Raw genomic sequence first — 14,078 nt, forward strand, 5'->3', positions numbered from 1 at the left:
GCCATGGCAGTCAAAAATACTTGGGGAAAACGTTGCAATGTTCTACTTTTTTTGAGTTGATTAAGCGTCCCCTTTTCATATTAATTAACGTTCGGCTAATATTTTTTGCTCTTTGTTACCTTATCTTAACAGATTCTTATGCGCGGGTAATGTCGCGGAGCTCTTCTCAAGCCTTGAGCAGAACGTAGAAGGTCATCGGCTTTCGCTTTATTTTGTTCGTCTGTGCCGGCATACGTGGATCACGACTCATTTCCTCAACCAGCGCTCCACTTGGATCACCTATGAGGGTTCACTGTCCCTCTTTCTTGCTCTGGTAGGTACGAGAGTCTGACCTTGGTCAACCGCGCTTTAGAATCTCTTAAATGTTCAGCATTTGCGAGCGTGCTGAATTTCGAATTCTTTTGCTAAAAATCGCATTGTTTTTCTTTTCAGATATCCAGGAGGAGCTTATTGGATTAACTTGACCAGCGTGAAGGTCATTTACCTTTCTTCCTGCGTTATTCGCCAAAAGGTAAGCTCTTTCTGAATACTTGAAGACGAGGGTTCTATAGACATCTTCGTAGGTTTTGTGGATCAACTGCGTGAATATTTATGGATTTGGTCTTTGTGCATGGAATTCTCTCCCTCCCCATTTTTTCTTTTTTTTCCCTATTAGTTACGCAAACATCTTTGATGATTTTATCACCTGCTAGTTGGTATACGTTGATTTGCGAACTAGTGACACCAATTCCCTGATTCGTCAAAGTTTTGAGGTAGAGGATGTAGATGAGTCGACAGCCGAGGAAATTGGCGTAAGGCGATTTCTCTCTAATAACATCTACATTCGTTTCTGCTTTCAGTAGTATCTCGTACGATCTAAGCGTCGTAGTCTTGTGTATAGGCCTGTATCTTTTCCAGTTTCGAAATGGTCTTTTTGATTTCAGCATTTGTTTGTTACAACATCCAACAGTCACCTGAGATGTCGTGCAATAACTATTTAACGTTTTTACCGAACATGTCAGCAAGTGTTTATGCGTTTAGTTCCTTTCGCCTTCCTTCCTTTTTCTTTTAGATTTGTACCGTACTATACCTATTTTAGAATTTCTGACGACTATCACCTGCTATTTTGTATACTTTAACTTGTGAGTTCAAGGATTCAATTTTTCAAATTCGTCAAATGCTCAAGTATTTTGTTTTAAGCAACCTTATTTATCTACTAAATATTAAAACACAAGAATTTATTCAAAGTATTTTTTACATTTTTATTTTCAAGAACCAAATTATTTTCCGAAATGACAATTGTGGTAAGGAAACGTTGATTTTAGGGAAGAAATCGAATGAAAGGAAAAGATGGAGAGGCATAACAATGATTGTGCTTCGATGCTAAAAAAATCTCGGTACTTCTTAAGTACGCGCGTTGCGCCTTTTGTTGATTTTCTTTTTATTGTTCAAATGGCGTATGTTTTGCCAAGTAGTTTACAAAGACTGCAAATAGACGGCGTCATGGTTATAAAGGAACGTACGTGAAGGAATGAAAAACGGATCATTTCTGAATAAGAAAACCTGTCCACTTATACAGTACATAAAGTACTCACACAGCGAACAGGTTTTCAAAGTATTAAAAACGAACATTGTCACCCATTCTTCCTTCCGTCCCAATCTAACCTTGTGAAATCCAATTACAAATGCTGCAAGTTTGGATGTATCGTGATAACCGAATGAAAGCGCGGTGGGTGAGAGAGGTGACAATGGCCGTAACGATTAAAAAACTTTTCCGCTTTAACAGCATAGTTATTTCTTAACCAATAGTGCCATTGTCGTCTCTCCTCACCTACTAACGTTCAGTGTATCAAAATGCCGATGTCTGTGTGCATCTGTGTGCAAATGTAAGAAAATGTAAGGATGCTTAGAAAACCAGTGGACTTTGTTCAAGTCACGTCCCGTCCCAATGAAGGTACAAATTTCACATCATTCAAAATGGCAGCTATTGAAATTTAAAAGACCAGTTTACAGTGTCTGCAACGATGGTCCCCTATTTTCGAATAACTACAAATAGACAGGCATCATGATAAGAATGAAACGTAAGTGAAGGAATGATAAATGGATCATTTCTGAATATGAAAACCTGCCTGCTTACACAGTACCAAAGTACTCAAACAGCAGACAGGTATTCAAAGTATCAAAAATGATCTTTGTCATCAATTCTTCCTTCAGTCCGATAGAACCTTCTGAAACCAAATACATTGGCTGAAACTTGGTGGCATCATGATAACCGAATGAAATTGGGGGTGGGAGAGAGGTGACAATGGCCATAACGATAAAAAAACTTTTCCGCTTTAACAGCATAGTTATTTCTTAACCAATTATGCCATTGTCGTCTCTCTTCACCTATTAACGTTCAGTGTATCAAAATGCCGGTGTCCCGTAGCCAATGCACATCAGTCGCCAAAGTTACAATCAAACAGAAATGAAAAATCGATACCAATGACAATGACCACAAAGAGATTAGGAAACTGCTTCCTTTGTCAGCAAACAGGTTTCCTAAGCGTCAAAGATGTTCATTGTCGTATGTCGCCATTCACTTCCGTCCAGTAGATCATAATGCCATCAATTTGCAGCCACCACATCGAATCAGATCAATTTTGCCCCTTCCTTTAAACGTTACGAATTTAAACAAAACCAAAGCACACAGAATTATCTAAGCTTCAAAACATATTCATTGTTAGACCTTCTCCTCTGCTTTCATTTCGTTGTTAGAAGAACGATGTCCAAACATCGTTTTGAGTCCTTTGAAGAATTTCTTCCCCTTGTTTTCTGCCTTTGGCTTCGGAAACATTTCTTTAGCGAAAGCCACTTCTGCCATCTTCTTCTCAAAATCCATATTTTCGTTTTCGACAATCACTTGCAGGGCTTTTTCTCTTCGCTGGACAAGTTCGGTTAGTTCCGCGCGCTCTACTTCCGATGACGCAGAAGCAAGTTTGTTTTTTTTATTTTTAAGCTCGTCTTCTGCATCACGTATAACTTCGCAGGACCTCCTTCTGTCATTTTCATAAATATTTTTAAGCTCAGAAAAAGTCTTCCTGAGGTTGTCGATACTGTCGGGTTCTTCGAGCTCAATGACTAGCGGTTCAAATTCGTTCTGGGAGTCGGCCCTTTTTGTCTCGAACGCTACCATTATGTCCATTATGGTCTGTGACATGTACTGCTCATAGTCTTCGCGATTTTCATTATTCTTGTGTTTTGCCATCTCAATGCGTAACCCCAAGTAATTGATCATAGAACCGGTCAAGTCTAGCACTGTTTTAGGTCCGGCATCTGATTTGTTTGTCGGCGTTTGGGGAGGCGTTTCATTTCCCGTTGTGCGTGTAATTTTGATCAAATGCGCATTTTCTTTATGTAAACGGAGGTTGTGGAAGTGTCTACGACCCAGGAAGTTGGGCATAGCCTTATATCCTGCAGACACGTAAATTGGGGTTGTAAATGATTCGCCTTCTAATTCAACAAAGGGGTAGAAAAATCCAACGAGCTCATCCAATTTTACGTGCTCTTTGAACTTCCCTGTACGCTTCGCCATGACCAAAGTGATCTTCGTAAAAGGCGTTAATTCTGGCTCGTCTAATTTTTGCCATTGGTCTAAACTGATGATTGAATGTTCACAGCCTTTGTCAATCACCATATCCACTTGATGCCCGTTCATTGTTACCTGCACGGACTTGGTCTTGATGGGTTTGTCTTCTGTCAAGAATCCCGGTTTGACTAATTTCTTTTTCATTCGCTCGAATAATTGTGATAGCTTCGACTTTTGGACGCCCTTTGCAGGTGTCGTGTTGATCGTTGGTTCGCTTACTGTATCGGCGTCTGTGGGAGGGGGGCCGAGCATTCTTAACAGCTCTTTCCGGCGACCAAGAAACGGGGATGGTTTTGATCTCGGGACTTGACGACGCGTCTCTGCTGCCTCGTTTAATGACAATTTCGCCGCAGTCAGATTTCTATTTGTCCGCTTCGGTTCATCTTTGTAAAATTTCAAGTCAGTGTCTCGAAATCCAGCTTTAGGCCTAGGCGTAGTTCCATCTGGTTTCTCTGCTTGGCAAACAGTACTAGATGAAGTATTCTGGGGTAAAGGATGCGTCATGTTACATTTTTGTAACAAGTCGCTCCTGTTTTCTGGTGTCAACTGTTCAGGTTGTTCTTCTCTGCTGGAAGATCCTGTTAATGCTGTGACGAACGAGAAGATATTCATAAATGAGGGAACCATTTTGAATATTTCGATTTACTTCGGGTGCTTGAAAAACACCGCTCGCTGTCTCGCTTTATGGCATTTTTCGACGGAAGACAGAACCCATCACTGCTCAAACTCTGATGTTTTTTCAAAAAAAAATGTTAATAAAATAAGGTAATTTGAATTGTGTGAAGGAAATTAAATGAATTAGAATTTTTCCCGTAATGTTCAACACAAATAACCGTAAAAAAACTCTAAAAAGTATTTTTATTTCGTGAAAAACTATCTCAGTTTTGGAATCTTCTGAATTCACATGCATGCCGTCTATAGGACATATACCCTGGTGGTTATTACTGTTTCCGCTATCATTTCCACGATATACCGTCCCGTGCTCCAATTCCACGCTTTAGCCAATTCGTGTTTTTCGTTTGCACCTCGAAGCAGACCTACGTTGTTATTTGCTTCAGTCTTGCTCTTTAGCATGCCAAAGAAATTTGACTACTATTGCTCTTTTTATTTATAGCTAAAGAGAAGTTAAATAGCACAAGCAGTTTGAAGAATGGGTATGTTGGATCGTTCACAACCTTGGCTCAGCCATGTTTGCCATACCCACCCTATCCAGAAAGACAGCAAAAGAATAGGTCAGTTTCGATGGCTGAAACATCACCAGTGCTTTGGCATGACCAGGTGCAAAAAACGACTGAAAAGGTTGAATCAACACTTATTACTCCAAACAAAAAGGAGTTGAGCACGAAGGACGATGCTGTCAAAAAAGATAGATGCCTGTCAACAGCATCATCTGACAGTGGTTCCATAATGGAGGTTGTGGAGGGCTTAAGAAGAAAAAATATAGGTGTGCGCGGCACCCAGACAATGGCTTCTATTGGTTGTTCTCTCATTAGCAACTCTTACATCATCATTTGCCTTTTCCCCCGTTCTTTCCCTAAATTGTAAGTATCTGTGAAATAAGATCATATGTAATGTGAAATCTAAATGTTTGCTTTAATCTCTAGGCTGAAGATAAGGGTGCCACAGTATCCATTTATGGATTTATTATTGGTACCAACTGCCTGACATCGTTTCTTGTCACACTCCTTTTATTGGAAAAACGTAAATATTACCCCAAATTTGTTCCATAAACGTGTAATTTGCATCTTCATCTTTCTTTCAGCTAAAAGTTAGTGGCGTTCGGTTCACCTTTGTTTCTGGAGTTTTCATTGGAGGTATTTGCTGCTTATTATCGGGGTGAGTAGTAAATTACACAAAAAAAACGCAAAAGCTGGGTTTTAATCAGTAAACTTTAAAAGCTTTTTAGAGTATTTCCCTCCCGGGGGTTCATTCGTCGTAATATCTATATTGTTCCGCGTCATTCACGCTGCCGGAAACGCTGGAACAATTACGGCGACGTTTACGTACACTGGTGTGGAGTTTCCCAATTCCGTTGCCAAAATCTTTGTAAGATTCACTAATGCAGGTTTAGCGTTCGCTGTTCAATTTCTACCATTGTTCTAATTTTAGAATCTTACAAGAACCATGATGAACATTGCCCAGCTTGCTGGTCCTATAGTCGGCGGTGCATTGTACGAAGTCGGTGGTGTTAAGACTCCCTTTATCCTCATGGGCGGAATTCAAACTTTTATGGCCTTTATGGCATTACCCTTTCTTCCCGATTATGACGGTAAATTAGTTCAAAATGTTGTACGTCACCAGTCTTCTCATCTCGTTTCTCAACATTTTAGTGTCACAGTATGACGAGGGATCGACTAAAACTCAATCGCCATTGGCTATTTTGTGTATTCCATCCATTTGGATCCCGTTCTTCACGTTCATCGTATCGACATGTCGAACGGGTTCCTCTCGATCAACCTTGAACCGCAAGTGTTGCGTACGGTATGTTTTCCGACTTGGCGTTATTATTAATTTCTTTAGAATCATTTTATGTTTTGTTTGCAGTTTGACTTGACACCATTTTACGTGGGTATCTTTTTCGAACTGAAAGACGGTGCCAACAGTATAGCCAGCCCTATTTGGGGATACTTGTGCGATCGCCGTGGACCTGTGAAGCTCTGCCTTTTTTCCAGTACCATGATCGGAGCCTTGTCCATATTTTTGCTGGGGCCTTTTCGCTTCGTTCCTATTGATCGGTACTTTTGATTTCAATTCTAAAGTTCAAACCGTTTAACTAGTATCATTGTTTGATTTTATTTTAGAAATCTAGCTGTTGTCGGTATCGCATTGGCACAAAGTGGAGTTGCGTTTGCAGGGCAACAAGTTTCGGGGGTCGTTGATGCCATGAGAGAAGCTATGTAAGCCACATTTAAAAAAATCAATTTACTGTACCAGTATTCATTTCTTTTTTTTTTTTTCGTTTTGATAATAGACATGCTGGTTATCCGGATAATCCCAGTACTCACGGGCTTGTTGCCGGTATATGGTCGTCTCTTAGTGGTGCTGGGCGTTTTGTTTCACGCGCTGGGACTGGCATTTTAGTGGACCACATTGGTTTCCAAATGACGGCTGTCGTCGTCTTCTCTGTCCAAATTACAGTGTTAAGTTTTATGCAAAAATGACTATTAACAAATAATTAGATGTATTGTTTATTTCCTTCTATAGGGACTAGCAACCATTTGCTTCCTGTTACCAAAGTGCAAGAAAGGGGACGGCAAATCCGACGGGGATGACATGACAGTGGATGCCATATCTACGAGGACAACATCGTTTACTTATTCCGTCGTGGATGTCGGTGAGTTTCCATGATTAACTATTTCTCAGCCCGAATCTCCAGCCGAGTCCGGCCACACCTCGAAATGCTGCCCGAATCTATTGATGAATCGACGGAAAGCTGCGTGAACAATACATTCCAGAAGCTGTGACATGCGATGAAAAGGAACTGTTTAAGGGGATCGTCTGTGGGGAACACTTTAACAATTTTGATAAAGTCGTCCTCCAGGTAAACCATTTTTCGAAACAGTAGTTTATGTTTTGAAAATATCTATTTGGATTTGCTTTAGGTTACAGAAAAAAATGTACCTCGATAAATAACATCATTCGAAGAAGCCGGCCTGCGCCCACTACTACTTCAAAACATTAAGATTGCTGGCTACATAAAATCAACACCTATACAGAAAGCTTCAGTTGCAGATATTCTTGCCAAAAGAGATTTGATTACTTGTGCTGTCACGGGCTCCGGCAAAACGGTAATCCAATTAATGAACGCTGTGTAATTTTGAAACCTTGATGCCTTCGTACTAACTTGATTCGAATGGGTCGATATGAACTGGGTAAGTTGAGGTAAAAGTAATTTTGAGTGGGCACGTCTGTGATTGCGACTACGAAAAGGTCCAATTGCATTTAAGATACTCAAGAAACCCTTCGTGACATTCGTTGATTAAGTCATCTAAAATTTCACATTTTTTCATATAGGCGGCGTACTTGGTACCGTTTATGAACATATTGTTAGAACAAGGTGTTTCTGGTGCATCCCCGCCATGGTTCAAAAGCCAGAAGTTGTAATTGTCGCACGCACTCGTGAATTTTCGATTCAAATTCACCGCGGGGCGTGTAAATTCTCCTACAATTCGGTTTTAAAATCTGTCATATATCAAGGAACTGTCACGAGCCATCATCGGTCAAATCTTCAAGCTGGGTGCAATACTCTTGTCGCGACCGCGGGGCGACTCGAGGATTTTCTCAATTAGTGTCACGTCAGGTAATCTATGGTAACACAGATTCCGTAATGGTGAAATTCGGTGTACCCACGGTGGCCGAAGCCATGGAATTAGGCCGAGAAGCTGCCGCATTTGTGTCGGCAAAATTTGTCAAACCCATTAATTTGGAATTCGAAAAAGTCTATTACCCCTATTTATTGATCAACGAAAAGAGGTAATTACGGTTCTGATTTATAAAGACTTGTTAGATGAGATACCAGTTGCACTGTCTGTTTCTGTCTTCACAGGTATCCAGGATTGTATTGGACCAAACCTGAAAAGTTTGACAAAATGGATTGTAAGGGTTTAGAAACTGTTCGTCGTGATAATTGTCAACTCGTTGCCAATCTTATCAATAGCTGGTCTGCAGAAAAGTTTGATTGATCGGTAAACAAAAAGTCATCAGTTTTAGTATTCAAAGTTTGAGGTTTTGATATTTTCTCTTAGAGATCCGGGTGGAGCACTAGAATACGCCAAACAATCTATTTTCGACTTGCTGCGCAACAAAGTCGATATCTCACTTCTGATGATTACCAAGGTAGGGCGTAACTATGTTTTGGAATACTGTGATTTTATCCGTTTGCTTTCTTTTATTAAAAAGGAGCTGACTAAAACAGATAAAGACTACGCCAGCAAACAGGCACATGTGGAACTAGCTCACAAGATGCGTAAGCGAGATGCTGGTACAACCCCAAAATTAGGGGATCGAGTTCCGTATGTCATTATCGCAGCCGCTAAAAGTACACCAGCCTACCTCAAGATTCGTCTTTGGATTTCAAATTTCTCATGAACTATTAAGTTTTCATACGTCTTCTTTAGACGGTAAACCCTATTTTTGTAATGGAATACAGCGTACCTATTGATGCCCCATACCATTTGGAAAATCAGCTTTCAAAACCCCTTGTTCGGATTTTGGAACCCATACTTGGATCTAAAGCGGAATCATTGTTGCTACGTAAACATGGACTTATCGCCTTTATTTGCTTGACATAATTGAACGGTTTGTATTCCGTATTGTAGATGGTTACCATACCCGGACGCCTTCATTTGTTACTTCAAAAATTGGTGGATTGGCTAGCTTTACCACACGCAAATCCACCTGTGTTGGATGCAAAACCGTCCTTCCAGACGATAGTGCTGTATGCAAGTAAGTCTAATTTCTGCCTATCTCGGCGATGTTTGTTAAATTTGCTGTTCCAATTTAAACAGATTTTGCAAGCCGAAAGAATCGGAGTTCTACCAGAGGGAAATTGGCCAACTTTATGCTCTCGAAGAGAAGTTTAATCGTTTATGGACAGAATGTCAACGGTGCCAGGGAAGTCTCAACGAAGAGATTCTTTGTTGCAAGTAAATAGTTTGAGTGATATCCTAATCATGTTACATACTTAATACTAATCGTTTGCCACATTTAGCCGAGATTGCCCCATCTATTATATGAGGACAAAAGTTAGAAAAAATCTCACGGAACAGGGTAAACTTATGGAAAGATTCAGCCTACCCTGACAACCTACCGCTCTCGTCAATGATGGTGCATACAGGTAGTGGCTTGGCTTCTGTAAAATAGATTGGAAACAATAAATTACACGACTCATTGTTCAGTAAGTTCCCCATAACCAAAAGATTTTAATAAAAATGGTGTATAGCGCCGTAAGAGTCTCGGAGGGAGCAGGCGGTAAAATACGTGATGTCATGTAATTCCGTATTTTGAAAAACGAAAGTTGATGGCATTAGTAAGTAGATGTATAAGTTATTAGAAAAGTCACGTTGTTGCGAATGATCCAGTCGACGAAACATCGTACGAACCAACGCACATTGATTTAATTAGATTAAGTTCTTAGTCTTTCTGTTGTTTTTTTTTTGTGGTTTATTTCAATACCTAGATTTTTTTTCTTCCCATCCCATTAAAAAAATTTTTTTTTTATTCAATTAAAGTCTTATTTGTCAAACAAAATATTTGCTTTAGGCTCGTAGGGGGCTAGTCGCTAGGTGGCCCAGGTGCTGTGCTGAGCTGAGCTGCTGATGGCCACATTTATCATGGCGTCGTAGCGGCTAGTTATATCACGGCAGCCGAACGTGGCAGACCTTTATTTTTGTAGGTGAAATCCAAGGGAGGAACTGCAAATGCTCGGCGCCATCTTGTACGAACGATGTGGTCTGGCGGACACCTTACCAAGGTGACCATGCATTACCTTCGAGTGTATTTAAGGTATACCATTTACTTGCTTTGTAAAAGCTAGGTTTTTAACTTGTGCATCGTAACGATTTTGAATTGGGTAAGTTGCAAGTCGGTAGATTTGCTCTGCAGTTTCCCGGATACCAGCACCCTGCTTCGCGAGAACTACTCTACGTTGTTCTGGGGGGGCTTAGACGAACATCTGAATCCGATTTTGAAGAAGTCTTGCATCGATGGACACTGACAAAATATAGGTGAAATAGCTACAAATTTTTATTAGCAAGGTTCACTTGTGTTCCAACTCATTTTATTTTTCAGGAAGCTGCACATGAATGTTGGGTATTTTATCATAAGTAGAATACAGATAGATTCTGTAGTAGTAGATCTCTTTAGTTGGGTATTGAAATTGGCTTTGGTTTGTATGGGGTCTGATGAGGTCTCAGTTGCATTTGATCCTACTTGTTATTTATCACTGCCAATGCCAGTCGAAAAGGAAGTACCAGTTGACCTGTATCTGGCTAACATGGACCTTTTAGCAGAAATTTTTCTGCTTTCAAGGGATTCAAAGAGTTTGCAGAATATTATGTCTCTAGGATTCCACAGTTTTAGGTAATTCAATTGACAAGAAATTTACACTGATTTTTGTTTTATTTTTCTAAAGGCAGATTCTTAATTATAAAGGATTGGGAAAGAAAATTGACGGAGGCTCAGTGCCAAAAAAATTATGGTAGTTGGAATGATTACCGAAGCTCTTCGGATTCGTTTATTTCACTCGTTATGGTATTTAAAGAAAATAAACGTGTACCTGTGCCCCTTTGTATCTGTGACCCGATTTCCTCTTCACTTGCGATAATTCTGCAGCGGGTCATGCAGATACTGTGATCAGCAGAAAAAGTTGGAAGTGCGCTGCCCGGAAAGCAAATCTGGGGTAAAAGAAAAAAACTTATTCCAACTAGTAAGCCATTCCCAAATTCAACCAACAAAAAGGTACACAGTGAGATTTGCTTAACAATTATGTTTCTTTAATTGATTTTAAAATTAGGAAAAGGTGGAAGGAAAAACTTCGTTCTCTGGTAGTGTTTTAGTTAAAATCCTTTTTGTGCAAATTCATTTTTGAAATTGTTTACCTCATTTTCGAATGGTTCCGTTCACATTTGTTGTTCATGTGAGATTTTATGTTTACCAGTTACTGCATTATATTGACCACTATTGCAAGATGTTTGTTTAGGAATAACTACTGTTTTGTTTATCTGGAATGTTGTGTGGGAGTCCATCAGGAATTGCTGGTCTGCAGTAAATTTGTCAGGTATATGTTAGCTTTCATCAGCAAAACGTTATGCACTAATTGTGTTTGGTTTTCGTGGTATAGGCTAGGTGATGAAGATCAATGAATCAGAAAATGTTTTGCATGGGTGGTGAATGTTCTGACAGTTTTAACAGTTGTGATGTGGTGTATTTCACTTCCACGCATCATGGTGTTTTTATCTATCAGTTGAATTGTATGGTTAATTTTCTGTTCGTGTAACCTCATTTCCTCTTGAATCATATAGTAGAAATTGGTGACCTGAAACAATGAACATGGAAAAATCACCTGTGCCAACGTTGACGATGTTTGATTGATGAAGTGCTGGAAACTAAAATTAATTTACTTTACAATTTGGTTTCAGGCTATCTTTATAATTTTTTATTAGTTTTGCGTTTGTTTAGAGTCCGCAAGCTCGTAGCTGATTTCCTCCTTTAGATACCACCTGTCGACGGTTTGACAGCCTCACACAATTGAACGTATGCCAAAAAGTAATTGATCCAATTTAATGTATGCAATGTATACTAATTACACCATTCAAAACAATATTCCAGGCCAAAGTGAGCTCTTCCGATCAGAAAAGTGACGGCGTATCCATTTAATTGAAAATAGGCACAAGATAACGCACAATTGGCGTTCTTGCCTCAATGGAGAAATTTTTCCGTGGAACTTATGACCGAAATACCATTGCAGCTGTTCAAAAAAAAAAGAAAAGTGTATTATCATGCAGATGTTGACTAGCTAACAATCCAGAGATACGTCAACTTGCGAAATTTCTAGATGTGTGTGAAGCGCAATCAGCATCCTTGTTGAACTGTGAACCCAAATCATGTATTTTCCTAGAAATATCTAGGTTTTTGGATAAATAAATAAAAGTCAGTGAAAAAATGTGATTGTGTGTGAGTGATTCACGATCTAAAAGTATGTTTAAAGAGTTCACATCAATACAGTTCCCGTCTCAAAAAAGCAATATTTTCAATTTTGATGAATTTTTCGGTTGTTAATTGGAAAACAAGATGACGCTGCTGTGTCACTATTTACTTGCTGACTAAGTGTGAACGGTGAAAGCTGTGTTCGAAAGTTTCTGTTAAATATGTCATATTCCAATGGAAAACTTAAGAAAAACTAATGGTGCTTCTGTACGTTTTCATCCCTGAGTGTGTTTTAGAAGTGAAGCCCACAGAATGCTTGGTGTTTATGGTACACGTCTTTTAATCACCTATGTCAGCTGACAAACCAAAAAACTGTTAGCAACCTACTACGTTGCATTCATAAAACTATACGAGTGCTCATTGAGAGGTATAAGACTAATGTTTTGTTATCAGAATCTCATTGATGGATTTTGCTTCATCTGCACTTCTAAGGTTTAGCTCATGAAACTTCGTTTGTAAAGAATACGTCCTGTTGAGGAATGTCACCAAAGATGCAAATCCTATGGGTAGGAATACCATAATATCATTCTTCTACTCTTTAACCACTCATGGTCTACTGTTAATCGTGATCTGAGTAGTGCACCATATTCATCTTCGTTGCAGTATCAGCTGTAACAACAGTCATTTCGGCAGTTGTAATCTCGACCTAGCCTACCAACAGACATAGACATGTACCTCAACACAATTTCTACTGGTATTTTAAATTTTTCTTCTGCCTCATATAGTTTGCCTTTTTATTTAAATTGAACATTCAACCATAGAACTGCCAACTCTTAGCTGTCTGCTGCCTATTTGCTGGCCCTACAGTCTTTTCAGTCTTCGGACAGCAGAAGTAAGTCGAATTGCTTTCAACGTTTGGTTACAACGGTACGACAGCAATCTTATATTTCCCACTAACTGGTTCTTTTTTTTTCTTTACTTTTACGATTAAGAACAAAGCCTTCTTCGTGTTCGCCACGCCCGTCATTACCTTGCCCGTCATCCCGTCTTCGCTTCGGCCGTCGTCCCGTCTTGGCTTCGGCCGTCGCCCCGTCGTCGCCACGCCCGTCGCCCCGTCGTCGCCACGCCCGTCGCCCCGTCTTCGTCTCGCCCGTCGTCGCCTCGCCCGTCGCCCCGTCTTCGCCTCGCCCGTCGCCCCGTCTTCGCCTTTCCCGTCGCCACGTCACCTTCTCGCCCGGTCGCCACGTCTTCTCTTCGCCCGTCGCGCCATCATCGCCTCGCCCGTCGCCTCGTGGTCGCCACGTCATCGCCTGGTCTTTGTGGTATCGTTGTATTTTTTTATTGTGTAATTGTGTAGTACTAATTTACACGTTGGCTGCCACGCCCGTTTCTCCCCTTTTTTTTTTAGCTATATAGGGACGGGCCGCGCTGTTCTGCCTCATGGCCTATCTGTCATGAGGTGGAGTAGTTGCCACTGCCCAAGATTCGCCGAAAGGCAATTAGGCAACGCACCAGAGGGACTCCCTTTGTCCGATGTGTGGTGGAGACCTGGGGTGTGCGTTCCCACAACGGTCTCCATCATCATGTCAGCCCGGACTTGTCAGCGGGCAAGTCCCCCTTGGTCGCTATCCTTCCGATAGCGACGTAATTAATGTAAATTTAGTGGCGTGGCAGCCAACCTGTTAGTTAGTTATTTATGTATGTCTTGTATTGTGTTGTGTTGTAAGATGTGAATGTAAGTGGAGGATTTGTGGGAGGATGGAGGGACAATAAAAAATGTGTTAGATTTTTAAATGAAGTTTGTTTTTATTTATGAGAGTATTTT

The 14,078-nt window shown here is 40.4% G+C and overlaps 3 long non-coding RNA genes across 7 annotated transcripts; all 3 read left to right on the top strand.

The window, feature by feature from the left end:
* The first annotated feature begins 450 nt into the window (after nucleotides 1-450).
* On the top strand, nucleotides 451-6,500 carry LOC132088073 (uncharacterized). The gene is made up of 8 exons (XR_009421230.1): nucleotides 451-511; nucleotides 5,212-5,308; nucleotides 5,370-5,443; nucleotides 5,506-5,653; nucleotides 5,717-5,876; nucleotides 5,938-6,088; nucleotides 6,152-6,342; nucleotides 6,409-6,500. It is a non-coding gene; the product is annotated as an uncharacterized LOC132088073 (long non-coding RNA).
* A 2,823-nt stretch (nucleotides 6,501-9,323) lies between these two features.
* On the top strand, nucleotides 9,324-11,668 carry LOC130697779 (uncharacterized). 5 transcript variants are annotated; one of them, XR_009421234.1, is made up of 7 exons: nucleotides 9,324-9,443; nucleotides 9,869-10,111; nucleotides 10,184-10,332; nucleotides 10,397-10,858; nucleotides 10,940-11,065; nucleotides 11,121-11,384; nucleotides 11,448-11,668. It is a non-coding gene; the product is annotated as an uncharacterized LOC130697779 (long non-coding RNA). The 5 variants fall into 5 exon arrangements; XR_009421237.1 differs by having other exon boundaries at nucleotides 10,397-10,687; nucleotides 10,744-11,065; XR_009421235.1 differs by having other exon boundaries at nucleotides 10,397-10,687; nucleotides 10,760-11,065.
* Nucleotides 11,669-11,739: 71 nt separating this feature from the next.
* Nucleotides 11,740-12,274, top strand: LOC130697788 (uncharacterized). The gene is made up of 2 exons (XR_009003029.1): nucleotides 11,740-11,872; nucleotides 11,936-12,274. It is a non-coding gene; the product is annotated as an uncharacterized LOC130697788 (long non-coding RNA).
* The last annotated feature ends 1,804 nt before the right edge of the window (nucleotides 12,275-14,078 follow it).

This window comes from Daphnia carinata, chromosome 6, assembly GCF_022539665.2.
Source record: "Daphnia carinata strain CSIRO-1 chromosome 6, CSIRO_AGI_Dcar_HiC_V3, whole genome shotgun sequence".
NCBI lineage: Eukaryota > Metazoa > Arthropoda > Branchiopoda > Diplostraca > Daphniidae > Daphnia > Daphnia carinata.